Raw genomic sequence first — 26,398 nt, 5'->3', positions numbered from 1 at the left:
GAGTTTTTCCTGATGGCAGGATTATGATGCCAAAAACCAGTGGCATATTAGATTTTAGATAACTTGTATAGACAGACACACTGGGAAGCAAGGGCTTTTTGTGATTGCTTTTTAAAATTTTATGGGTGTGGTATGGGGATATTTGGAATTGGAAAACAAATTACTCAGGGGTGTCTTACCTGTTAAAAGGTATATAACAAGGTGTTAAGAAACCCTCCCTTTGGAGGATGCAAACCAGCCTACCGGCTATTTACAAAGATCCAGGTTGATTTTATAGAATTGTTTAAAGTGGGTCGGTAGGAATATTTGTTAGTTATAATAGATCAATTAACTCAGTGAGTTAAAAAGCATTTCCAACAGCTTGAGCTACAGTTCAAACGGTAACTATTAAGAATCCAGATATCCCAATTAGGATAAAACAATATCCTTTGTCTCTGGAAGGGCGAAAGGGATTGAAAGCTGAGATTGACAGATTATTGGACAAAGGACTACTAGAACCCTGTATGTCTCCTTTTAATATGCCCATTCTTCCTGTTCGGAAACCAAATGGTACCTATTGTCTGGTGCACGATTTAAGAGAGATAAACAAACGCACAGTGGCCCGATTTCCAGTAGTGGCCAACCCATACACTCTCTTGAGTAAAGTGGGGCCAGATAATTTGTGGTATGGTGTAGTAGACTTGACGGATGCCCTTTGGGCATGTCCTCTGGCAGAAGACAGTCGAGACTATTTTGCCTTTGAATAGGAAGATCCAGATACTGGATGGAGACAACAATTGAGGTGAACTGTGTTACCACAGGGATTCACGAATCTCCTAATTTATTTGGGCAAGCTTTAGAACAAATGTTACGAGATTATCAGACAGAAGCAGGAGTCATACTAGTGCAATATGTGGATGATTCGCTCTTGGCAGGAAAACAAGAAGAGGAGGTAAGAAAAGAAAGCATCAAATTATTAAGTTTTCTGGGACTAAAGGGATTAAAGGTTTCAAAGGCAAAACTGCAATTTGTAGAGGAGAAAGTTAAGTACTTAGGACATTATCTGAGGAAAGGGGAAAAGAGGATTGACCCGGAAAGAATTCAGGCAATCCTGGCATTACCGATCCCTAAAAATAAGAGGCGAATTCGGCAAATTTTGGAATTTTAATAGAAGCCCCAAATTTAACCATTGAAACTACAGCTCTGCAAAACCCCGCTGAATTAAAACCCGAAGGTTAGCGGTAGTTCATTTAAAGGGACACCAACGAGGATTAGATTTGCAGAGTAGAGGAAATAATGCAGCGGATCGAGAAGCAAAACGAGCAGCACTACGAATCCTGACCCTAAAAGAAGACAGGGACACTATTGACTTAGAGGGTCAGAACCAAATTATTAAATTTAGGGAAGAAGAAAAGAAAAAGCTGCTAGAAATCGGGGCAACCGAAAGTTCTGAAGGAAGGTGGTTCCTACCCGATGGGAGAGAAATACTACCTAAAGTTATGGCCTATAGGTTATTGGCGAAGGTCCATCAGAAGACTCATTTGGGATCACAAGGATTAGTAACTGAAATTGATAACACCTGTTGTTAAAAGAGCTCAGGAACAAGTATAATGTTGGGAGTGCGGTAAACACGGTTTAGGGTGTCATCCATGGATATGTATTGTTTATACATTTTGTTTTAACTCATGGTGGAGAGTAACTAAGGGAGAAGAGAAGGAAAGACAATTAATTTGTTTGCCTTGCTATAGTTATGTATTTAGCCCGCTAATTATAGAACATATTGCTAGGATTTTTTTTTGGGGATACTTTTGAGATTGGAAGACAGGACCCTTCTAGCAGCAATTGGATTAATAAGGAACTTAGATCAATTGGTTCCTGCTATATTGGCAATAGCACAAATAAAAGAAAGAGCAACTCATAATAATAACATTAATGAAATTCAGGAGAGCCCCATGGGAAAAGGGAATGATTGCTCAAAGACCTCCTTTGGATCTTGTATTACATCAGGTAGAACCTGGAGGTTGGGTCCTGTTCCGCAGCTGGAAGGAGAGCCCCTCCACACACCAAAGTGGGAGACCCTACCATACCGGGAGACCTCAAGGGCTAAGATGGATAGCACAAGGGAACCTCAGAAAAAAGTCTTTAAAGCACGAAAAACCATGAGAGTAAGTGATCGGCAACAACTTAAAGCTGTCTATGAGGTTAAAGAGGCACTGTTGAAGATAACTGAAGTGAAACTGATAAATGGAGAACATGAGAATGGAGACTCTGATACAAATTCCCCTTTAAGCACTACAGATTGTACAGAAGTCAAGAAAGACGATCCCTGTGATGAGAAGGAGGAATACCTATAACAAATTCAGAAGCAATAAGTGACCTTGGGTGTATGTATGAACGTTGGGATTGGGTATATCGGACTTTTCTATTGGTAGATAGGAAGTCGGGAGAAATAATTGAAGAAGGGGAAGGATTACCGAACTCAAGAATAAGGGTTATATGTAATGCTGAAGGGTGTTGGGGAAATTGTAATCCATTTGTCTGTATTGTTTGCATAATATGCAGTGAAAGGTGGTGAACCCATTGTCGTAGCGGCTACCCTCCCAGGGGAACTTGCTATAGCTGTTACTCCACGCAACGAAAACTAATTGAACAGACATTGGCAATTCGAGTAGCATCTGGGACCCTTAAAGTGGGCCCCAAGAATTGGTGGAGCATTTATGCCAAGGGAATAAACCCCCAGTACTATTGTTACCACTCAAATGAACCAACCCCGTTAGCTACAAGAATTGTTGCAGGAGTTTGCCGAAGGTGGATCCATGACCTGAACTGTCTAGCTCCTCAGGTGAAAGACACGAAGTGGTCTAGATACCTCCAACAAACCAGGAAAAAGGGCGAAAACTCCCCCTGAAGACTACCCTTGCTGCCGAGAAGATAGATCACCCCATAGCTCGAAGCAACCGAGTTGATGGGCGAGGCAGAGGGGCCAATAACTGTGGGGGAGGGGGCCCTAGAACAAGACCTGGACAAACTGGGACCACTCTAAGCAAAAGCAAGAGTATCAAAAATGACAAATTTCGGAGCAGGGAAATTATGGCCGCCGCTATGACAATTGGAAAAACTACCTTAAAACTTTTAGAATACTTTTAATAATGTTGATGATTAGAAATTGTGAGTCTCAAACACACGAGCCCTTTAAATGGTCATTGATTAGGTGGGAAAATCAAGTTGTAATCAGTAACATCACACAAGCGGGACCTCCTTCATTTAAAGTATACCTGACGCAGTTAGTCACATTCTGGGAAGGTCAGGATAACCCCACTGATCGTTGGAATACAGGAAGGAGGTACAAAGCTTTTTGCCGGTGCCCAGCCTCTAACTCCGGAAAAGCCTATTGCAATTACCCAGGGTATAATTAAGGGTAGAAAAGGAAGTAGAAAATAACAAGACGCAGGTAGAACAGATAGAAGCGACTTCGACTGATGAGGGAGATAAAACACTTTGGAGAATCTTACACACTACATTCGAGGTACTAAACAGTACCTATCCTAACTTAACAAAGGAATGCTGGTTATGCTACAGTGCTAAACCTCCTTTCTATGAAGCCATAGGGAACATTGCGAGGCCCAAAGGAATAAATGGGACTAGTCCTGCACAATTGTTCCAGGGAATAAGAAATATTTGTGTCAAATAACTAAATCGGTGCAAGATACCTTAAGATCAGCTGAGTGGTTAATTCCAGCAGCTAATACCAAATGGGTATGTAATATTCTAGGCGTGACCCCCTGTATCTCTATAACAGCCTTTAATGAAAGTCATGAATTTGCATACAGGTAGTAATAGTCCCCCGGATTATCTGTCATCCTAAGGAAAACGGGAACCCTTTACAGCCCTCACGGTGGCCCTTATACACCAATAACAGGGGTTTAAGGCTTTAAGAGCCGTCGTAGATGAGGATCTTAAGAAGATTGACAAATCTATCGATGAATTAGTAAACTCACTTTGATCACTCTTGGAAGTGGTTTTACAAAATCGAAGGGGATTAGACTTACTGTTTTTACAACTAGGTGGCCTTTGTGTAGCCCTTCAGGAGGAATGCTGCACGTATGTTGATAGTACTGGAATAGCAGTAGACACCATGGCCGAATTATGTAAACAGAGAAGAAAGAGAAAGAGAGAAAATCCCAACAAAACTGGTATGAATCTTTATTTAACTATTCCCCATGGCTTACCACCTTGTTGTCCACCATCGCCGGACCGGTGATCTTGCTGTTGTTAGGGTTGACCTTTGGGCCATGTATATTCAATAAAATAGTTGGCTTAGTGAACCCCTGATCTGAAGCAGCCCATTTGATGATGATGAAAACAGAGTATGAATTTCTAGGTGCCGTAGAAGTAGAGGACTAACTGGACTTAAGTAGGAAAGAACTTCAAAGGTTTAGTGAACAGAATGATAAATAGAAAAGGGGGGATTGTAACGGATAGCCCTGTTCACTAAACCCCGATATGGTCAACCGTATGATTGTGATTAAGAAATACATGGTCAACCATATGATTAAGAAATACATAACCACATAACCTAAAAATAATATATCAGTCACTATTGCTTGCGCAAATACTAACCACGCGAAAGGCTAGTTTTAGGAACTAAGAAGAGCTAGCCGAGAAATAGGAACCAGCCAAACACCACGCCATATAAGGAAGGCAAAAGCTCCGAGGTCAAGAGTACAGGCCTGAGGAAGACTTCAAGCCTTCATCCAGCGACCACCAGAGGGAAGAAGACGACCCCCTAGCAACAACTGGAGCATGCGCCAAGGGAAGAACACGTCTACGGAAATGGACTAGTATAAAAAGGGAACTTGTGAGATACTGGGTGCGGCAGTTGGCGGAGCGGAGACTCCCCTGTCGCCCAGCGCTGCTTTGCTTATTACCTTTGCTTGCTATAATTAATAAATTCCAATTGGGCAACTTAACTCGTTGCGGAGTTCCATTTATAACATTTTATAGAATGCATGGGGTTTTTTCTAACATTTTTTGGGGGAACTCTCAAGTTTATTTCTATTTGCATTTTACATTCAGCATGTAAACAGATTTTTTTTTCTTTTTTAAATACTTGGGGAAAAAATAACTAAGCATTTTTTAATCCTTTGGGATATTGGTAATAATATCCTTAGAAAGCAAAACTTGTTGAAAATGTGTGAAAACACAGAGAGGGGGAAAATAGCATAAAAGTCTTTTAGAACAGGGCGTGTAATAAGGACTGCAGAACGGAGTACTTTCTCCAAGGGTAGAATTAGCAAGATATATCACCAAGAATACCTGCCAAGATACTTCCTTAAATCGAGGGAAAAGTGACCTGCAGCGGTACGAAGTACAGCCAAAGCAAATGAAAACCTTTGGAAAAGAAGGAATTTTGCCAGTGAGATCAGTCTGTCTGGATAACTGAGGGATGGCCATCAACCTTGCACTGCATTCCTCAATATTTGCAATGTCTTTTCTCCCAATTTCTGTGAAGTGAATAGGCTGTAGTTGTTTAATCATTAATTTAAGCTCATTGGGGAATTACCAAGCACCATGTATGTTCTTTTGCAGCTGAGCAGGACTTGAGTTTCCCAAGTCTTCTACAAAGCAGAAGGGAACCACACAGCTGCTTGTGCTAATGTTAATGAAGGGTTTCATGAAAGCAGGTGAATGAGAGCATTGCATTATAGAACTTCCACATTCAAGAAAACAGGAGTCCACTTAGAATAAAACCTATAAGGCTAGCATAACATCAGAACAGGATGAAATGAAATTACTAGAAAGGAAGTGATGCATTAGAAATGAAGTGTATCATTTCTGATACATTTGCATGCATTTGCAAGCTAAACCAGAAAAAGAAGGGCAGAGATAATAAAGAATGAAGATTTTAAAATTGCACTGTGCAGAAGAGACATACGGACCACCAGTGTGAACACAGCTGGGAGATTCATCTTGGAGATGGATTAGAGTGGAACCCATTCACTGAATGTTTCTGGTGCACATGAGTGCAAAGACTGAGGAAAAAAGGAGAAAGTTTAGTTTCTGACAGCTATTTAGATTCCTGGAAGCATTGTGTAGAGATGTAAAAATCTAAAGCCTCAGAGAATCTGAACCTAAAACATCCCCAAATGGATTGATCAGGTATGATGGGCACATCTCTGCTCTTTTCAGAGTCAATGAAATTGACAAGGAGTGTCTGGAAATTAGGAATGCGTGCCCAGATTTTATCTCAGTTACTTTAAGAACACCTTAAAAAGGCACTTCAGGAACTGAACTATGAAGTTCTTCACCCTGCTCTATTTACTTTACATTTGAATACACACTGGTAGAAGGAGAGATCTGGCTTTAATTTCTCCCCAAATCACCTGTTGCACTCTCAGGTTACCAGTAGATATAAAATTCAGCTAATCAGTCTCTCTATCCATGAATATTCCACTAGTGAACTGACATGTAGAAATATCCTTTTTCCCTTGGTACCTTCCTAAATGGTGCCCTAATGAACAGGAGACTTGCATAAATCTCACAGAAAATCACCAAAATTGCTGAAATTAACACTCAATTCCACGATCAAAGCTTCTGAGAAAAGGCTTGACAGGATCACTGAAGAAACTCAAACTTGGGAGAGAAACATCCATTTTAGCACTGATCAAGGGGAAAGAAACTGAAATGCTGTATAAAGTCCAAGTGGAAGGTAAGGAGAAAGAAAGGCAGCACAGGAAGTACAAGCGCCCATCAGATGACCTGTGGAAGGTGACTTTGTGCCCCAGCACTGTTAGAGGACGTTCCCTGTCGTTGGTGCAAGCAGCCGGAGACATAAATACTGATTGATTTGGGGGCCACAGTCTTGGTAAATGCAGAGGTGGTTCAATAACGTGACATGAGGGAGTTCCCTCAGAGCAACTGGGATGCCTGAAAGAAGTGAACAGCTCACCACAGCCCGGCCCGCTCAGCTGCTTTTCCTTCTGATCCTCCTGGGTTGGCTCTGACATTTCCTCTTCCCTGATGGAAGTGCAGCTGCTGCCAAGGGAAACGTCCCCATACTCACTCAGTGTTCCCTTTGCTTGCCGGATGCCCCACCTGCTGTCGCTGTCCAGGAGAGCTGCTCTGCACGGGAGGAGGAGCCCGAGGGAGAGGCTTTGAAGATGGGGCAGCTGTGGTCCCTCTGCTTGGAGCTCTGTTTAAAGATACACGGACTTGCATGTGGACAGGGATAAGTATATGGATTTGTACATATGTAGCCTGCTATTTGTACAGGCCTATTTCTGTACATATGGTATCAGATTTATGAATGTACTGTGTATCTATGTACGTATAGGTACCTGCATACATACAGGTTTGCAGTTGCATCTTTGTGTGTATATGTATCCAGTTCAGTATGTGTATTGTACATGTACGGAAATCTAATCTTTGTTTAGATTACCGTATGTATACAGTTGTGCAGGTATCTATTTCTATTGATGTATTGATGTAGTTTTGGTCTTTTAAAATAGCTATATTGGTATTTGTTTTCGTATATATGTATTTTTATATTTTTTTAGATGTGCATTGATGTATTTCTATATCTATTATATTTACATATATATCCAGATATATTGCTGTATATTTGTATTGATGCAGTTGTACAGATATTTAGATTGGTACTGCTGTTTGTCTATTTATAGATAGGGTTTTTTTATGTATCTGATTCTTGAATGTAATAGGTAACATTTAATCTGTATTCACATCTGTATATTGTAGTGGTTATTTATGTATTCAGTTCTATTTAAATGCGTCTGGAGTGGTATAGTAGTGGAATTCTATTTGTAGAGTACTTGGTATTACAGGGAAATACTGATATTTTCATATTTGCATATGGGCTGTATGTTTGCCATAATATGCAATAAACTAAGTTGTTAATTTTCCCTAGATCTCTGTGTATAGTGAGTGTTTGTAGAGGTTTGCAATAAATTAGTTTTTATTACCAGAAGTTGTTATTTGTATGTTTTTAAATAGCGTGGTGTAACAAATACATAAATTACTTTTTTAAAATTTAACAAATATTTGTATAGTTCTGTTTTGTCAGCGCTGCTGTAGTAACTGGTAAGAAATGCCATTTGTCAAGTGAGATGGATGTGTTGTAATTTGTGCTACCCAAAGCCATGGGTAGATGTAAATGCTGGAGGATTTTGGCCATGCAAATCTCCAGCCATGCCCAGCACGTGCCCCACCTGCACTCAGGCATGGCAAGGGAAGCGCAGATTTGGGCTGGCAGCAGAGCCCCACGTTGGCTCAGAACTCGCTGCAAAGGCCTGCTGGCTGAGAAAAAGATCAGGGATACATTTTATATATTCTATTTATTACAGTACATATACTAAAATATATATTATGTGGTGTATTGTAGAAATCCTTTAAATCGGAGGGTTTTGGGAAAGCTGCTCCTCAGTGAAGAGGATTTCTAGACTAGAGGAATATAAAAATAAAAAGAAGACCATGGACAGTGCCATTGCCAGAGGCCCAGGCTGTTCAAAGGAGGAATGGATCGTCCCCTTCGCCGTCTGTAGCTGATACCCCTGTCAGTAATATGTAGCAACTCCGGGGGCAACGAGATGGGAAACCATCTCTCTAAACCAGATTGGGGCATCTTTTACCAGCTTGAGGCAATTTTAAAGGGTAAAGGACGTTCAGACATCTCAAAACGTGGACTAAAAGACTTACTAATCTGGGTAAAAGTGAATACTCAAAATACAGACTTGAAGTCTGATTTTACCTTTGATTTCTGGGACCAGATAAAGTGGAAAATTCACAATCTAGTCTCTCTCAAAAAGGAAGAGTCTTTGGTCAACCTTATGCCTGTCTCCACAGCTTTAATGGAGAGCTTTGATCAGAATGATTGTAACAGAGACTTTCTCAAACATCAGAACAGAACACCTTGCTCTGAGACTTTAATTCTGGGTGGTGCTGGACCTTCATCCTCCTCTGGGAGGATCTTGGATTTTGTTCAGGGTGTCCTGGCACGTCCAGGGTTTCTCCAGGCAGTGTGCACAGCACCCCGAAGCCCGGAAAAGGGGAATCAGATCAGCTTCCAGCTTTGGTCGTGTTCTCTGCTTTTTCCAGGATTCCCTGAGTCACTGAAGCTGCAACCAGGCATCATCCCAACTCCTCCAGGAAATCATCCACCTCCAGAATTCTCAGAAAAATGCTTGGGATTTTTCTTGCATTCCAAGAGTTTGGGGGGATCATGGGATGTGTTCAGTGGACGCTGGGAATTAAACGGGTCCAGGAGATTAATGTTTGGGGAAGCTTTGCAAAAGAGGAGCTGCTGTTTCTGTGCTCTGCTGCTCTTCTGAAAAAGATGCGGCTGGATCTTATTCTGAAGTTGTGCAGGTGGGGTCAGTCAAGGGGGGCTCTGGACCCGCTCTGCCTGGCCGAGGGGCTGCAGGGTCGGCCCTGTCACTGTTTGCCCTTCCCAGGAAGTCACCCCTCGGATCGGGCTCAGGCTGGCAGTTTGCTTTGGAGCTCTGAGGACTCTTTTCATATAGATTCCTCTGCCAAAACTTTCCGGGACATTCACCCCTTTTGGCTCCCCAGCCTTCAGTTACAGCAGGTGGGGGGGTTTGGATTTGGCTCTGCCTGCAGGGGAGCGGGCAGGGGAGAGGACAGAGGTGGCGGGGGGCAGGCAGGGCTTGAGCAGGGCAGGGATGGCTCTGCCCAGAGAGATGGATGGCGTGGAGGTGGGAGAGCTCAGGAAAGTTGCTGTGGAGGCACAGACAGTTCATTCAGAAGCCTTGAAGCCTGTCTCATTGCCTACTGGGGTCGAGGGGGAAGGCATGCTGAGATTGCTCTTGGACCTGAGAGTTTTCCAGCTGTATCCCTGCGGGCAGGGATACCGTGTGGAACCTGTCACAGTTCATTTGAAAGTGTCGCAAATACAAAGTCAGGATGTGCAGCTGGAGAGCAGCCCGATTTGTAGGAATCGAAAAAGATCCAATTCAGTGAATCCAGACATGAGTTAGCAGGCTCTGCCTTTCTTCCTCTCACCAAGAACTTGGAGCTCTCCTCCCCAGCCCTTCCTGGCAGGGCTCCCAGGAAAGTTGCTGCGGCGACACTACTGCCAAGTGAAACCGTCCGGGGGCTATTTACAGACTATGAAGGAGACGGGGCTGCTATGGAAAGAGCTTCGAACTGTTTATTTTTGCGCATTGCTCTCATTACATGATTATGCCAATGGGAAGATGCTAGCAGCTCACAATCAAGGCAGCAGGCCAAAAAAAGTAATGTTACAACATACTTTATAAGCTTCTTGACCAATCACACAAAGCAAAAGCATATTGACAATAGTTCTATCTAATCACCAGAAGCACACATAGCTTTGGGTAAAACAATGCTTGCTCATTTGGAATACAATACCTGTTTTTAAGACACAAGGCAAAGAGCTCCATTCTTAAGCTTCAACCTTCCTAATATCTTGCTAGATAAACTTTCTGCAGCTTAGAGAGCTATTCAGACAGCATTAACACACAGGTTTATTGTTCAATTTACCCTTGCTTTTTCTACAGTTTAAATAATTTTTCTGCTGACCTATCTCATGACTTTTACTTTAGCTCTACGCACAATTCTGCTGTATCTGAGGCCTGCCTTTTGCAGCTTTCCAAAATCCTCTAATTTTATGGATTCCCACAATTCCTCCTCAATGTTCACCTCAAAAGAAACCTTCATAATTGTGTCATTTATTACTTGCGTTTCGTATCAATACTATAATATTTTTGCTTATTATCTGCTTAAAGCATGTTCTTGCTGGCACTAAGCATTGCTGTATTACAACACAGGAATTTAATGCTGTGAAGGTCCAGTCAGTGGAAAGGGCATAAATTATGCCTGACAATAGTTACAAGTCATTGTTCAAAAAACTCTTGTCGATTCCAGGGTCTTAACTCAAAACCTTTTTCCATTTCTATACCTTCATCCACCATCTCTGTGAGATTTAACAAATTCCCTGTGAATCCATTTCCTACCTCTCTCTCTTGTATGATAAAAACTTCTTGGACAGTTTTGTTCATCATTCGTCGCACACACTAAAGTATGCAAGGTATTACTATTAATATCACTACCAAAACACCCAATACATGGAGACCTATCTTGCAAAGTTCCCTTAGCCAAGGTGCAAAGCTCTATTCTTGGAACAAATCATCTAACCAGGGCCCACCATCTTCTTTAATTTGGGCTGTCAAATCTTTCAATTTTTGTATGCTTTTGTGGATAGATTCAGAATGATCAGCCAGGTTCATACAATACAATCTTTGAAATTCCTTACAACCATGTCCTTGTGCCAGCGAAAGGAAATCAATTGCTGCTGTGTTTGGAAGGGTAGCATGTCTAACACTATTAACATTGGTCAACAGGTCACTGATTGCAGTGGATGTGCCATTAGTTTGTTTACTCAGCCAACATCCAATCCAATCTAATTGTTTCAATGCAATTGCTGAAGCTGATTGGGTAAAAAGAAACCTGCTGAAACCCTTTTCACAGCCTTCAAAGGCATGAAATCACTTCTACAGTTCTCATCATAATGACGAGAACTTGGAGCTTTTTGGCAGAGTTCATAGGACAGCTGATTGCTGTGACAACACTACCTGTTCTTCTTGATCAGATACTTCTCATCAAGAGTGTTGAAAGGGAAAAACAAAACACAGTATAAATCAGCAATAAACCTTCCATTGCAACTACCTAATTAGTCTAATATTATTCAAAATTTAGAAAAAATTTGGATTCAAATAAAGACTTCCTTGCATTACCTGTAAGATATGCTCGTAATGATACAAATCCAAAATACAAAACTCTTTCTCACCATGGTATCAAAGAACTTAGAGGAAGCAAAAATATCATTATAATTTTACCTATCAGCCTCCAACTGTAACACAGGTGCTAACAGCTTGCAGTAAGCTCACTTCTCCAAAACATCTTGCTAATATGCAAGTCAGTGCTTTTGGAAAGCAGCTTGCAGGTTCTTAAAAAAAGTTAGGAAAAACATTTGGACATAATTTGGGAAAGGCTTTGGGAGAAAATTTGGGACAAAAAATGGAAAAGCTTGAAAAGGCCTTGAAGCACACACAAACATTTTCTAAAACTCTGTTGGTACTGTACACTTGGATTGTGATTAAAAGGCTTGTGGCTTTGCTTGTGGTAAAGCAGGACACATGAGAAGAGATTGTCCTACAACAACAATCAAACCTAAACCACTTTCTATTTGCCCTCAGTGTAGGAAAGGGAAGCATCTTGGTAAGTACTGTCGTTCTCAATTTGACATCGATGGCAAAGCTTTGTTGTTAAACTCAAAAAAGAGCGCAGATTGTCACCGCACCTGGACACAAGTAGTGACCTCCTTACAGTCAATTACCCAGTCAAATGGCATTGGTACCTCAGTCATTTATCCCTCAGTCATCCATCCCTCAATGGTGTCAGGTCAATACCCTCATGGACAAGGTTTGAATTGGCCTCCTCAGAATTGATACGCCTTTTAAATAATTTCTGTTATGAAAGTATTTCTACGGCAATTATCAGGTTTTTTCAGTAAAGACAAGAGCTTTTGATTTTAGGCAAAGCTAGCAACAAAATTTTCAGACTTTCAATCCTTCCAGCTGTTGTTTCAATAAATTGTATCAATAAGCTAATATATTTATCTCCTGCATTTAATGTTCCTATAGTGACTCCACCAAAAGCACCTATAGCTATTGCATTTCTTTTGCCCATGAGTACAGCCAAGCAAAACAATTTTCCAGAGAATTCAGTGATGTCTGTGCCATTTTTAACCTCAGGTCCTGAGGTCTTTTGGGTGCAATGTTTGGACCTCAACCAAGCAAAATTGACTTGCTGCCTAACTCACTGTGGTAAAACAATTTACATTACAGGCATGCCGGATACTGGTGCAGATGTCACTGTAATTTCTCACATGTTTTGTCCTAGAGATTGGGATTTAGTAGCTCCTGCAGGTTCCCTCACAGGGACTGGAGGTGCTACTGTATGTTGGCAAAGTGCATCCATGATTAACATTACAGGTCCTGAAGTAGAGACAGCAATGGTGCGTCCTTTTCTTGTTCAGAAGCTTCTCACCGTCTGGGGGAGAAACATCCTGTCCCAATGGGGAGCAGAACTGGAGGTGGGCCTGTGGTGGAAACCACGTCAAAACCTGCCACTTGAAAGCTGAACTGGAAAACTGATCCTCCTATATGGATTGATCAATGGCATTTACAAACAAAATATAAAATATGTTGTAGTGTGTTATTAAGTTTTTGTATTACTCCCCCATTTTATGTATGGTTTCCCCCTGATTAAATGTAAGATGGTTCTGCCCTCCCCAGTTTCCCGCCATAGCCCTACTGTCCGTTAAGTTGCTATGGTAACCCCTGCCCTTGGACTGTGTCACTCAGCTAAGTTATATAATTTCTCCTCCCATTTATGCCCTTATTTGTGGACTTTCTCTCCTCTCTGGGCCCAGTCAATCACCCCCAACTCCTCCCAACTTTCCAGAATCTTCTTCTCTCTGGGGGTTGTGGTTGGCTGTGGTCCCGGGGCCCCTCCTTTACTTTGTATTTATTGGTTTCCCCTTTATGTCAATTATGTCAAGTTCATCCCCCTATCCTCCGTGATTGGTTCCATGTAAACCCCTCCTTGATACACCCACTCCCTTTATAATCTTGTGTCACCCCCATTTCTTGGTCTCTCCCTGGGGATCTCCCTTCGGTTCCACCTCTGTTCCTGCTGCCTGGTTGCCATCTCGGATGATTCATTAAACCGAAGTTTACCCCACTGAGAGTCCAGCTCCTTATTGCACAGCTGCACAGGCGGTGAGTCCGGTCCGTACTGCGAGCGCAACCCGTGGCCCTCAGACGCCAGGGGGCTCGCACTGGATTGCAGCAGGGTATCGGCCTGCCCACTGCTAGCCGGACGCTGACCATCTTAGGCCAAATACACCCCAGCCGTAAAAATAGCCTTAAATGATTGGTAAAGGAGCAATTACAAGAAGGTCACATCACACCCACAATGAGTCCCTGGAATTCACCAGTATTTGTCATCCACATGAAGACATTGGATTCCCGGAGGTTGTTTCACGACCTGAACATCAATGAAGTGACTGAAGACATGGGACTTCTTCAATCTGGACTTCCTTCTTTATCAACGATCCCAAAACACTGGCACCTCATTGTCATTGATTTAAAGAATTGCATTTTCCACATCCCACTTCATCCCGATGACACTCCAAGATTTGCCTTTTCAGTTCCAGTCATCAATCAAAGAGAATCCATGCAGCGATAGCACTGGAAAACGTTGCCTCTAGAAATGAAGAATTTGCCTATAACTTGACAATATTTTGTAGCACAAATTTTGTCTCCGGTTCGACAGAAATATCCAAGATCCATGATTTCACACTACAAGGATGATTTCCTAATCGCAGCTCTAACGAAGCCAGAGATAGAGCAAGCTTGTCCTAGTGTTGTTACTGAAATCCAAAATGCTGGACTTAAAATTTCTATACCCAAAATTTGAGAAGTTCCACCCTGGAAGTATTTGGGATGGAAGATGACTGAAAAAACTATTAGACCGCAGAAGATACAGCTCCGGACCAGTGTCAACACCCTGCAAGATTTACAACAGCTTCTAGGAGAAATCAGTTGGGTCAGACCTGGTTTGGGAATCACCAATGATGAATTGGGTCCACTTTTTAATTTGTTGAGAGGAAGCTGTGGCATCGACTCTCCTGAACTCTAATACCTGAAGCTCGTGCAGCGCATGACGAGGTCATGGAGGCTCTCCAAAGACAACAAGCTCATCGCTGTATTCCAGAAAAGCCATTCTTTTCTGCAATTTTAGGAGGAAAGATGCAACTTTGTTCTATCATTTTTCAATCAGACCCTTCAGAGAGAGATCCTTTGCTCGTAATAGAATGGGGTTTTCTTCCCTCAAGGTTTCCAAAGACTATTTTTACAGTCTTAGAGAAGATAACGCAAATTCTGATTAAGGCCAGAACAAGGTTATTAAGTTTAGCAGGTGAAGAATTTGCAGTTCTCTATTTACCACTGAAAACAATTATCTTGATTGGGCAATGCAAAATTCTGCAAATTCTGATGATTTGCATCGAGAGTTATTAAATTTTGCAGATATTGCTTCTGTTCATTACCCGGCTCACAAATTATTGCAGGCAAAATTCAGTTTTAGAGAGAAACCTTTGTTAAGTAAAGAACCTTTAAACATAATAACTCTCTTCACTGATGGGATCTGGCAGAAGCCACAAATCAGTCATTACTTGGTTGAACCAAACCAAGTTCCCAACTAAAACCTGGGAATCAGATATTCAAATAGTAGAGGGATCTGCTCAGATGGTTGAGCTTGCTGCTGTGGTTCAGGCTTCTCAGTTCTTCCCACAACCTTTTAATTTATTCACACATTCTGCCTTTGTTGCTAATGTGGTTAAAAGAATAGAAGGATCAGTTCTAAAGAATCCTAGTAATGACACATGGTATCATTGGCTTTCAAGGCTTTTTACAACTTCACAATAACAAACTAATCCACAGTTTGTTTCTCACATTAGTGCTCATTCTTCGCTTCCTGGATTTTTAGTGGAAGAAAACGCGAGAGCGGACAAACTGACAGTGCTTATTTCAAACACTTTGCCAAACATTTTGGAACAAGCAAAACTGAGTCATGCCTTTTTTCACCAAAATGCACAAGCACTTGTGTGAATGTTTCAAATTTCAAAAAGTCAAGGTAAAGCTATCATTAGTACTAGCCCTGACTGTCAGCTTGTGCAGCCTCCTGTTTCTAGAAAGAGTTGTTCAACCCACGGGGTTTGCAAAGCCTGCACTTATGGCAAATGGATGTCACTAAATAGCCTTCCTTTGGTAAATTTACCAATACTCATATTTCAGTGGACACATTCTCTGGTGGAGTTTTTGCTTCTCTTTACACAGGGGAAGCAGGTAATCATGCCTGTCAACATTATTAGCAGAGCTTTTGCTTCACTGGGTGTGCCCCAAGAAGAAAAAACTGACAATGATCCCACATATGTTTCTCAAAAATTGGCCACATTTTAAAAGATTGGTGAGGACACATCAGACATTAAAACGCATTCTTGATCAAGAGAGGGGGGAGTGGAGGTCACACCACAGATGAGGTTAAACAAAGCTTTGCATGTTTTAATTTCTTAAACAGCTCTGTTGCAGAACCTGATCCACCGATTTCTAGGCATTTTTACAATAACACACAGGCAAAACTGAAAGGAAATCCCCCTGTTTTAATTAGAAACCCTGGGACAGCACCAATTGAAGGTCCTTTCTGATTAATCACTTTGGACAAAGGGTATGCTTCTGTCTCTACAGGTGCAGGAATTAGGTGGGTCCCAGCAAAAAACATCAAACCATATCGCACCCCAGGACAGTTGACGAGTTCAAGACCGTAGAAGCAAGTACGCAGACGTGAGCCAAACAGAGGGATCACGGGTCACACCTGACGTTCCTTGTGCATCGGTGGAACCTGCAAACTCTGATTTTATGTGGTTTATAAATGTGTCACTTGTTGGTTTCATAGAGCTTTATTGGAGAAAGCGTAGGTTTTCTTTGGGTAATTTTTATTAAAGGTCAAAAGTAATGTTTTTGAATTGAGAAGGATATGGGAGGAGCTTTAGCCAACAATTAGCTCACAAAAAGGATGCTGCAAAATCAAATGTTACTACGGTGTTAGTTTTGGTTGCTTCTCATAGTGCAGATTTTTAGTCGATTTGTAGTGTAGATTTGTCTGTGGAACAACCAAAACCAAATGTCTGGGTGACCTTAGCCAAGGCAGCAGGCTCGGATACCATGTCTTTGTCTAATTCGGAACAGAAAAGCCTTTCTCAAGCTGACTAGTCAGTGTGCCAGTAAAGAATTTGCCCTTGGTCAAAAAGCAATTCAATACTAAGCCTGGTAAAATTGACAATGGGAGGAGCCCTGTATAGGCTTGTAACATCTGGGGAAAAGAATTTCCCAAAGCAGTACCTGAAACCCAAGAATTCGAAATCCTTGGTCCTTTAACAATGGATTTTTGCCTTACATTTACAGCTAATGATTGGCGAGAAAGTGATCCTCAAAGTACAATGTTACTCCCTATTATTTTGCAAACAAAAACTCACGGTTTTGGTGTAATTATTAAGAATGTAGGGAGGTGCTTTCTAAAGCTGACCAATATCCATGACAATTACCAAAAGGATGTTGGTTCACCTGTGTACATAGGCCCTGGCAGGGCATCCCATCATGCCCTGAAGGTGGCCCATGTAGCAATGGGAGGCTCACTGTAATTGCGCCTACTGCCAAAGCGGTCATTAAGAAAAAGCACAGGGGAACAAGATCTGGTCGTCATTATCGTGAAAACTGTAGAAGTGATTTCACGCCTTGGAAGGCTGCAAAAAGGGTTTCAGCAGGTTTGTTTTTACCCCAGCTGGCTTCAGCAATGGCATTGAAACAATTAGATCGGGTTGCATGTTGGCTGAGTAAACAAACTAATGGCACATCCACTGCAATCCGTGACATGTTGACCGATGGTAATAGTGTTAGACATGCAACCCTTCCAAACAGAGCAGCAATTGATTTTCTTTTACTGGCACAAGGACATGGTTGTGTGGAATTTGAAGGATTGTGTTGCATGAACTGGTCTGATCACTCTGAATCCATCCTCAAAAGCATACAAAAGCTGAAAGATTTGACAGCCCAAATTAAAGAGGATGGTGGGTCCTGGTCAGATAATTTGTTCCGAGGATGGAGGTTTGCACCTTGGCTAAGGGGACCTTGTAGAATAGGTCTCCATATGTTGGGTGTTTTGGCAGTGATACTGGTAGTAATACCTTGCATACATCGGTGTGTATGACAAATGATGGACAAAACGATCAAAGAAGTTTTTATCACACAAGAGAGAGAGGTAGGAAATGGATTCACAGAGAATTCTCAAAATCACACACAGATTGTGGATGAAGGTATAGACGTGGAGGAAGGTTTTGAATTAAGACCTTAGAACAGGTGAGACTTTTTTGGAACAATCACTTGTAATTGCTATCAGACATGACTTTTGCCCTTTGAACTGACTGGACTTTCACAGCATTAAAATTGCTGTGTTGGAATATAGCAAGGCTTAATGTGAGCAAAAAGGATGCTTTAAGCAAGTAAGAAGCAGGTATGCTGCAGTAAAGCTATGAAATGCAAGGTAGGTAATAAACAACACGGTTACAAAGGCTTCTATTTACCCGAACCGTGAGGGGGAATTGTGGGAATCCTTCAAATCAGAGGGTTCTGGGAAAGCTGCAAAAGGCACGTCTCAGAGAAAGCAGAACTGCAGTTAGAGCTAAGCAGTAGATTTGTCAGCAGAAAAGTTATAGAAGAAGTAGAAAAGTAAGGACAAATAGAATAATGGTTTTGTCTGTTACTGTAGAATCCAGGACATTCATATGTCTGAGATGTAACACAACAGAACTCTCTTTGGTCATCAGCAAACAGCTTTGTTTATTGCCTTCAGCACCCACAGCCCATTTAGCCCATTCCAAACTCCCAGGCCGAGACATCTCATTGGTCTATCTCTGTGCCCCCAGACTCTGAACCAATGCAATGTCTGCATCTTAGGAGAGCTCCCACTGCCTGGGAACTTCTGTCAGTCCAGAGGCTGCTCCGTGGAGCTGAATTGGGCTGCTCATTCTAACTTGATTGATACTGGCGCACCAGTGTGTTAACGCTTGGCTAGAATGACTCCCTGAGCTACAGAAAAGTATCTCTAGCAATATATTAGGAACTTCTAAGCCTAATAATTGTTTTATTTGCCCAATTATCCCATCAAAAAAAAAAAACAAACCAAACAATATTTAAGGTAGCAGTAATTTTAATTGAATAAATTAGAAAACATATAAATAAGGGATATTTTGGTTCAAATAATAGCACATAAGGAAAAGACACCACGGGGTACGGAAGGCAGAGTTCTTGACCCTTGCCACTTCACGTACAAGCTTGCCAAGTGAAAATCACCCCTTATATGCCATATGTCAATACCATCTCCTCCTATTTTCGGTTCATCACATTGCTGTCTCCGCCTTCCTGACCACCTTTACCACACATGCGCCACCACTCGGTTTGGTGGTCGCACAAGTCTTCGGGGGTCGTCACTGATGAAGGCCCTGTAGTCTTCTTCGTTGTCCTTTAATTCACCTTTGGGTTACACATGCGCATCAAGCCAGTATATAGCCAGTACAGCCAATGTAAGCCAAGACTAACGTATCATTCCATCTACATATCAAGGCAATAAATCCCTTAGAATTAGCATTTGTTTGGACCGAACCAGGTTCTTGCTCATTTTTAGCACCTGTATCTTCAGCTTCTTTCCTGTGGTCCTTGACAACAGCTGCTGGGAAGGGGGGTGGAGCCCCTTCTCTCCCTCTCTTCTTTGGCATTACAACTTTTTAACTATTTATTATTCTCAAATATTAATTACTCTATCAATATCAATTACTGTTTCAAATTTTATCAGCACGAATGATACCTATTTATCACAATAATGGAGCTCTGCGTATTGTGTTTTAAGGCTTACAAGCAAGTATAGTTTTTGAAAGAAGCAAGCAGTGTTTTAACAAAAGCTACGTATGCTTATAGTGGTTGCACAGAACTACTGTCAATATGCTTTTGCTTTGTGTGAGTGGTCAAAAAACTTTTCAAGTAAGTTGTACCATTAAGTTCATTGCCTCCAGCCAGGGATGTGAGGTGCTGGCATCTTCCCACTGTAACAACCATGTCATGAGACTGATGCTGGAAAACAAACAGCTCGAGGCGCGTTCCTCAGCAGTCCCGTCCGTTTCGTGATTCGTACAGAGACCCGCGGCCAGCAACACTCAGCTGAGGACCAGAAGAGACCGGAATAGCCCGGGCACTGCAGCTTCACTGCAAGGCATCCGGCAGCCTTGAGGGTACAAAGCGAGCACAGGTCGCAGCTCCTCGTGTCCGGAGCGAGCCCGGAGCAGCTCTCCCAGGCCGCAGCCCCTCCCAGGCCCAGCTCCGGGCGCAGCCGGGGCCGCTCCGCCTGCGCGGGGCCGCTGCCGGGGCGCTGTGGCGGCTCCTCCCGCGGGGCGGAGCTGAGGCGGCCCCGGCGGCCCCGGCCCGGCCCCGCTGCGCTCCGAGCGCGGCCCCGGAGCGGCCCGGCCGAGGCGGCGAGGGACGGGCGGCGAGGGGCCGGGGGCATGGGGCGCTCCGGGAACGGGCGGACATCCCGGCAGAGGGGAGAGAGACGTGGCAGAGGGAGGAGTGAGCGGGAGAGGGGAGAGATGCTGGGAGGAGGGGGAAAATCCCAGGAGAGAGGGACGAGCCCGGGAGTAGGGCAAATCACGGGACGGGGGCGGGGGTGAGATCCGTGGCAAAGGGTGGGTAGCCTTCCAAGAGGGTAGAGGCGGGGAAACAGGAAAGAGCCCTGGGAGAGGGGGGAGATCCTGGAAGAGGGAGGAGTAATCGGGAGAAGGGCAGATCCAGGGAGACGAATAAAAGCACTGGCTACAGCCCGGGAAAGAAGGGAGCTTGGGACAAAGGGTAGCTCGGGACTGGGGAAAAGACGAGATAGGAGGGAGAACCCAGGAGACAGGGGACAACCTGTGAACGGGAGGAGATCCGGAGTAGAGTGGAGAGGGCCTGGGAAAGCGGGGAAAGACATGAGAGAAGAGAGCCCGGTGGGGGGAGTCCAGGAGCGGAGGCTCCTGCAGGCGGACTGGGAACGCGGAGAGCCCGGAATCACGGAGTCCTGCAGGCGGGCCGAGAACGGGCGTGGGTCAGTGCGGTTCGGGAGAGCGCGGCTGCGGGGCTGGCTCCGGAGGCGGAGGCGCGTGGAAAGCGCTGCTCGGCAGCCCCGGCGGCGCTGAGAGCACAGCCCTGCTCGGGGAGGCAGCGCCACGGGCGCCGCTCGGCTTCCCAGCCCGGCCACGGCACCGCTCGGCTTCGCCGCCGGATCCGCGGCAGCTCGGAGCATCGCTCCCTGCCCGGGCCCGAGGCTCACCTGCGCCAGGTGCACCAGAGCATCGCCTCTGCCTTGACAACCCAGAGCGAGCAGTGCCCGGCAGGGACTGCAGATCCCCATTGGTGGCAGAGAAAGAAGAGCAAGGAATCTTCCATGGGAGAACCTAGGCAATAGGATGGGGTGTCACTGTCCAATGTGTTCAGATGCACTCACAATGGTACTATTGCTCTTGCCTCAGAACATGGAAAAGAAGTGGGCAGGCACAAATCAGCAGCTGGTCGCAATATCCAGGGATCAGTTATCAGAAGAAAATGCTACGCAACTGCTGGAATGCTAAATGGATGACTGATTACCCTTTGCCAAGTAATCTGGACTTGTTATGGGCAGCATACTTATGTCTCAAAAATAACTCTAGAGATATTCTGAAGAAAATTTTGAAGAAAGGCTCATACACCCACATTTTATGCAGTTGCTGTGGGTTTGATAAATGAAATCTGCTTTAATGTGTTGATGTTCCTAAAGATATGTGGGGGTTTTTTTTCACACATGCATGCTAAATTTTAGAATCTAAGGTAAGGTCTTTTTATAGGGGATATGGAAGAGACAGGTCTTCAGCTAGCAATATGTCAGTGAGAGACAGCTGAGCGATGATTACTGAGAAGAAGAACAGCCCTGCAATAGAGGTGTGAGCTGCATTGCACAGCGCTTGCTGTGGGCCAGAGAGCACAAAGCAGGCTGGCCTGGTGGGCCTGAATATTTCTGCCAAACAGTCTGCATCTAACACCTTTGCTCGGGCTCAGTGCAGAAATGCAGGACTGCAGGCGCTTCCTCCCAGAGCTGCGTGAGGCGCTGGCTCCTGCAGATGGGTCCTGCCAAGCTGTCCCTGCCTCACGCTGGCCTCGCTTCCCCTGGCACAAGAGCCGGGCCTGAAGGAGGCTGCCCTGTGCTCCAGCCTGCCGAGCAGCCCGGCTCCCTGCCCCGGTGCCCAGAGTGCTGCACACACTGCTGACCTTTGCCAGGAGTTGCAGGGCAGCCGGCAGAAGAGGAGGAATCCTCAGGCAGCCCAGCGGCCCTCGGCTGCCCTTGGCCTTTCTCTGCTGCTAGGCACACTCCAGACGGCCAATGCCTCCAGGCTGGGCTGTGTCCAGCACGGCTGCGCTTCCCCTCAGCAGCTGCCAGCTGCCACCTGGGCTCTGAGAGCGGAGGATTCACCCGCTGCCAGGAACAGGCACCCAGGGCCCGGCTGCTGCCTCTTGCAGCTCCAAGGGCCTCCTTCCAGCCTGCCTCTGCCGGGGCTCAGCCTGCTCCGGCCTCTGCCGGGGCTCTGCTGGGGCTCCACCCCAGCCAAGGCCGGGTCCACTCTCACCTCCCAGGCGCTGACAGCTCTGCACCACAGGAGACCTTCCCGAGCACCCTCTCTAATCTTTCTGCTTTCTCACTTGAGCAAGGCTCTCCTCCAACCAAAGAGATTATTGAATTTTGGGATACAAATCCAAGTGGCAGGAGCCCCAATGTTCTCCAGTCACAGCTGAAGGCCTGCATCTGCACAGGGTGTTTGGGCTGCCTTATTCTTCTTTTGGTTTTGCCTTCAAATGCCATTGCCCTTTCTGCCTCAAATAGAAATACCAAAGCTGGCCAAAAAGAGACCAGTGGGCCAGATTCCAAAGGCAGTGTGCTCAGGAGAGGATGAATGAAGAACATCCTTCTTCCCCACTTGCACACCATTCCAAAGACACCGCGTCACTTTCCACCTTTAAGAAACAACAGACAATTCAGAAGCAATTCTTGAGCGTATTCGCAGAGTGAGAAGGAACGGAATCTTCAAGGTGAGTTGTGGTTTCAGAAACTGTATTCATTTCCAATCCTACTCTGCAGTCCTATTAGACAATCCTACTCTAACCCTAACCTTAACCCTAATCCTAATCCCAATCCCAATTCTTATCCTAATCCTACTACTAATCCTAATCCTAATCCTAATCTACAATCATGCTGTAAACTGGTTGACGAATAAATGGTCTTGATGTGATTGTCATATTGTTGTCTCTCTGCTCTTCTTCACTGAAACAATCAGCGGCACCAGGCTGGACGCAGGCTCAGCAAATGTTACAAATGGGTGCTGCCGAAAGGGAGAAAAAACAAATCAACAAAAAATAATGGACCATGACTTTCCAAGCTCAGTGCTTCACAGGATTCCTCTGGCCTATAGAAGGATGCAGGAAGAGGACCAATGGGACCATCTACACCTCCATCTTTATGTGCCGGACTTTGCCATCACAGGCAAATGTGGCCCAGAATCCCACTCATCCATTTATCCAGGTGTCTTCATCTTGCTAGGATTTTTGCCCTGCCAGTGCTTTAGAAACGGTGCTTTCTGTCCTTGGAGTTTCTTCTTTTCAGGAATTTCTAAATCCTCACACTGGTCCCTCTCTTTGAAAGACAGGCACTGTACTGATTCCCACAGGGAGACAGAGCAGTGTCTACCTTTCCAGGCCCTGCCCCTCGTGTGCTGGATGGCTCCTTCCTTCCCAGCAGGGCCAGCTCACTGGCACTGGGCCCTGCAGTTCCCTCTCTGCCACACAACCCGGCAGTAACCCTGGCACAGTTCCCGTCTGCTTGAGCATGCCAGGCAGCAGATGGGGCTGGGACAAGTCCCTCCCAGCTGTCCCTGTTTGCAAGGCAGAAACCTCTAAGGGTGGGCTGGAGGGTGCAAACCAGGGCCCCTCAAAGACTCACAGTGAGCCCCCCACAGCCCCTCCTGCCCATGGCCAAATCTCTGACCCCTAGGCTGGGATTGGCTTCCTTGGGTTCCTGCACCACCATTTCATGTCTCTATACCCTGCATTGCTCTACTTCAATTCTTGTGCCATTAGATAAAATTGAACGCTCCACCAAATGACAAAAGAGGGCGACCGAAAGAGCCAGAGGAGCTCCCTGACTCAGGAAATGCAGAGAGAGGTGGAGTTACTCAGTTTTGTGAAGAACAGGCCCCAGGGAGAATTTATTGCCACTTTCCAAGACTTCAGAGTGGCTTTGAAGAAAGTGAGGGACATCTTTTATAACAAGGCCAGTTACAATAGGATGTGGGTGAATATTTTGAAACACAAATAGGATCTAATCAGAACTTGTTTACTCAGAGCATGGTGCGACCCTCACACAGGTTGCCCCAAGAGCTTGTAGGTGCCCCATCCCTGCAAGCATTCCGGCTCCAGTGGGAAAGGGCTCTGAGCAACCTGATCTCTTTAAAGATGTCCCTGCTCATTGCAGGACACTTGCACCAGAGGACCTTTACAGGGCCCTGCCAGCCCAGCCCAGTCTAGGATTCCTCACCATTTTAATTTGAAGAGCACCAAGAATGGAGGTGAGGAGGAAGGGGGCTCATGTGATGCCTTGGACTTGAGTGGAGGAGGAGCCCATCCCTCAGAGCCTGTTTCACCTGCAGCCCCTTCACATTTTACCTGCAGGAGCTCCCTGGCAGACCAGCGCTGCTCCTTGTCTCTCTGCAGGCAGCAGCTCAGGAAGTCACGCAGGCAAGGCGAGAATCGGTTGGGCTGCTGCAGCCGTGGGGTCCCTACTGTGGCTATCAGTTGTGTAGCCTGGAGAAAAAGGAGACACCAGGCTCCACTTGCTGCTTTCACATCTCTAAGTGCTCTCCCACCTCCCTTAGTTTAACCTCTGTTCTTCAGTGGCAGTTTCTGCCCTGGCAGAGACCCAGAGATCATTTTCCTTTACCAACCAAACACCCAAACCCTGATGCAGCCACAGCTTTTCCACCATCCCGAAGATCTTGCCTTGGCAGCTGATTTCATTGGCTGACCTAGTTAGTGGGAACTACATCAACAAAAGCACATTTGCTTCCCTAAGGATTCACACCAGCTTGAGAGGCTTTTTGGAAGAGGGACTGTGCTATACAAACTAATTTCAAGGGTTAGTACATGAAAGGCATGTCTGCAGTGCTTGTTGGTCCTTTCAGCGCACATGCCCAAGAACAAAACTCATCATACTTTTTGTGCTTTTCTTGAAAACAATGGTCATTGGAAGGAAAGAAAGGGAATCCATCAATTAATCCCCAGGTAAGAAAATCAACATTTGCAATCTCATCTTCAACAGAGACACATTTAGATGCCTGCACAAATGTATTGGGATGAAAATTCCTGCTTGGGCACAAAGGAGCCACCTGCAGCTCTGTCTCTCAGCAGTCTGAAAATTGCAGCTTCCCATTTTGCAGCAAAAGAAAAATTGTCATGGTCAGAAGGAGAGGTGCCATCCCTATGGCCACCCTCTGCTCACTTGGCTGCTCAAGTCAATGCATTAATGGTAGGCCCATGCCAGAAAGAGCCAGGAAACAAAGGGGAGGCTTTGGCAGCCTGTCCGCATCACCAGGCTCTGGCTTGGTGACACAGAGAATGTGCCTTTGGCTAGGAGAGAAACACGGTGACTGAGTGTTTCAGCAGCACTGTACAAGAAGCAGAAGAGACCCAGTGGCCTTTACACTCTCATGCCCAGGTTTCAGGCATGTTTCCCAGTGAGAAGAAACTGTACAGGGAGTTAGGCTCATCTCTAAAGACCACAGTTTTAGAAACTTTGTTGGGTTTGTGTTGCCTTCCTTCCTTTCTGGAAAGATAACAGCAGTTGTCAGATGCTTCTTTTCTGCTATTAAGGCCATCTCCACAGCCAAAGGACTGGAAGCACTTAAAAGGCAAAGGAAAGTGTTGCCTGAGAATAGAGTTTGTTTGGAGTTTGTTTGCATGTGGTAAGGCTTGAGTTCCCCCACTGCTGCAACCACAACTACAGCAGATGCTGATCTGTTGCAGGCACATTTTTAGGAGGGGTCCTGGTGGAAGTAGTTCAGGCAGATGGCAATGGGCTTTTGTCCAATGGCACGCAGGAAAAGGGACAGGTGAGAAAGAGAGTGGGATCAGTGAGTATTTGCTTCTTACCGTGATGGGACTTTGGTTCCAGTAGGGAGGTTCTTGCTCTATCATTTCAATCCCCACAATTCCAAAAGACCATATGTCCACTTTGGGACCATATGGTTGACCTGTCAGCACTTCGGGCGCCAGCCACCAAGGAGTCCTGACTACCGAGCACCGTCTGCTCTGCTGAGGGCTGAGCTGAGTAGAGAGGCCAAAATCACCTGAGGAGAAAGCAAAACACTGTTTCTATTTGAATTCTGTGCAATTAGGAAAGCAAGCCAAGGAATTCCCCAGTAGAAGTGTTTGAAAATGTGCTGTTGAATCTCCTGGCATTGGCGACTTTTAAACTCCCCCCATTTTTTACACTGTCTCCAGTAGTGTCTTTTGTTCTTTGGAAGCTTTAGATTTGTAACTCCCTCCCTTGGGAAGGGACACACACAGAGCAAGGCCACTCTTGACTGCTTGTTCCTTCTCCTATCTCTGTGCACGTTGCAACTGTGCCCTCAGCTCAC

This window comes from Melozone crissalis, unplaced genomic scaffold (assembly GCF_028551555.1).
Source record: "Melozone crissalis strain CALT ecotype California unplaced genomic scaffold, PUWL_Pcris_2 ptg000005l_1, whole genome shotgun sequence".
Lineage (NCBI taxonomy): Eukaryota > Metazoa > Chordata > Aves > Passeriformes > Passerellidae > Melozone > Melozone crissalis.
The sequence above is the reverse complement of the archived record's forward strand: the minus strand, read 5'-3'. Positions refer to the sequence as shown.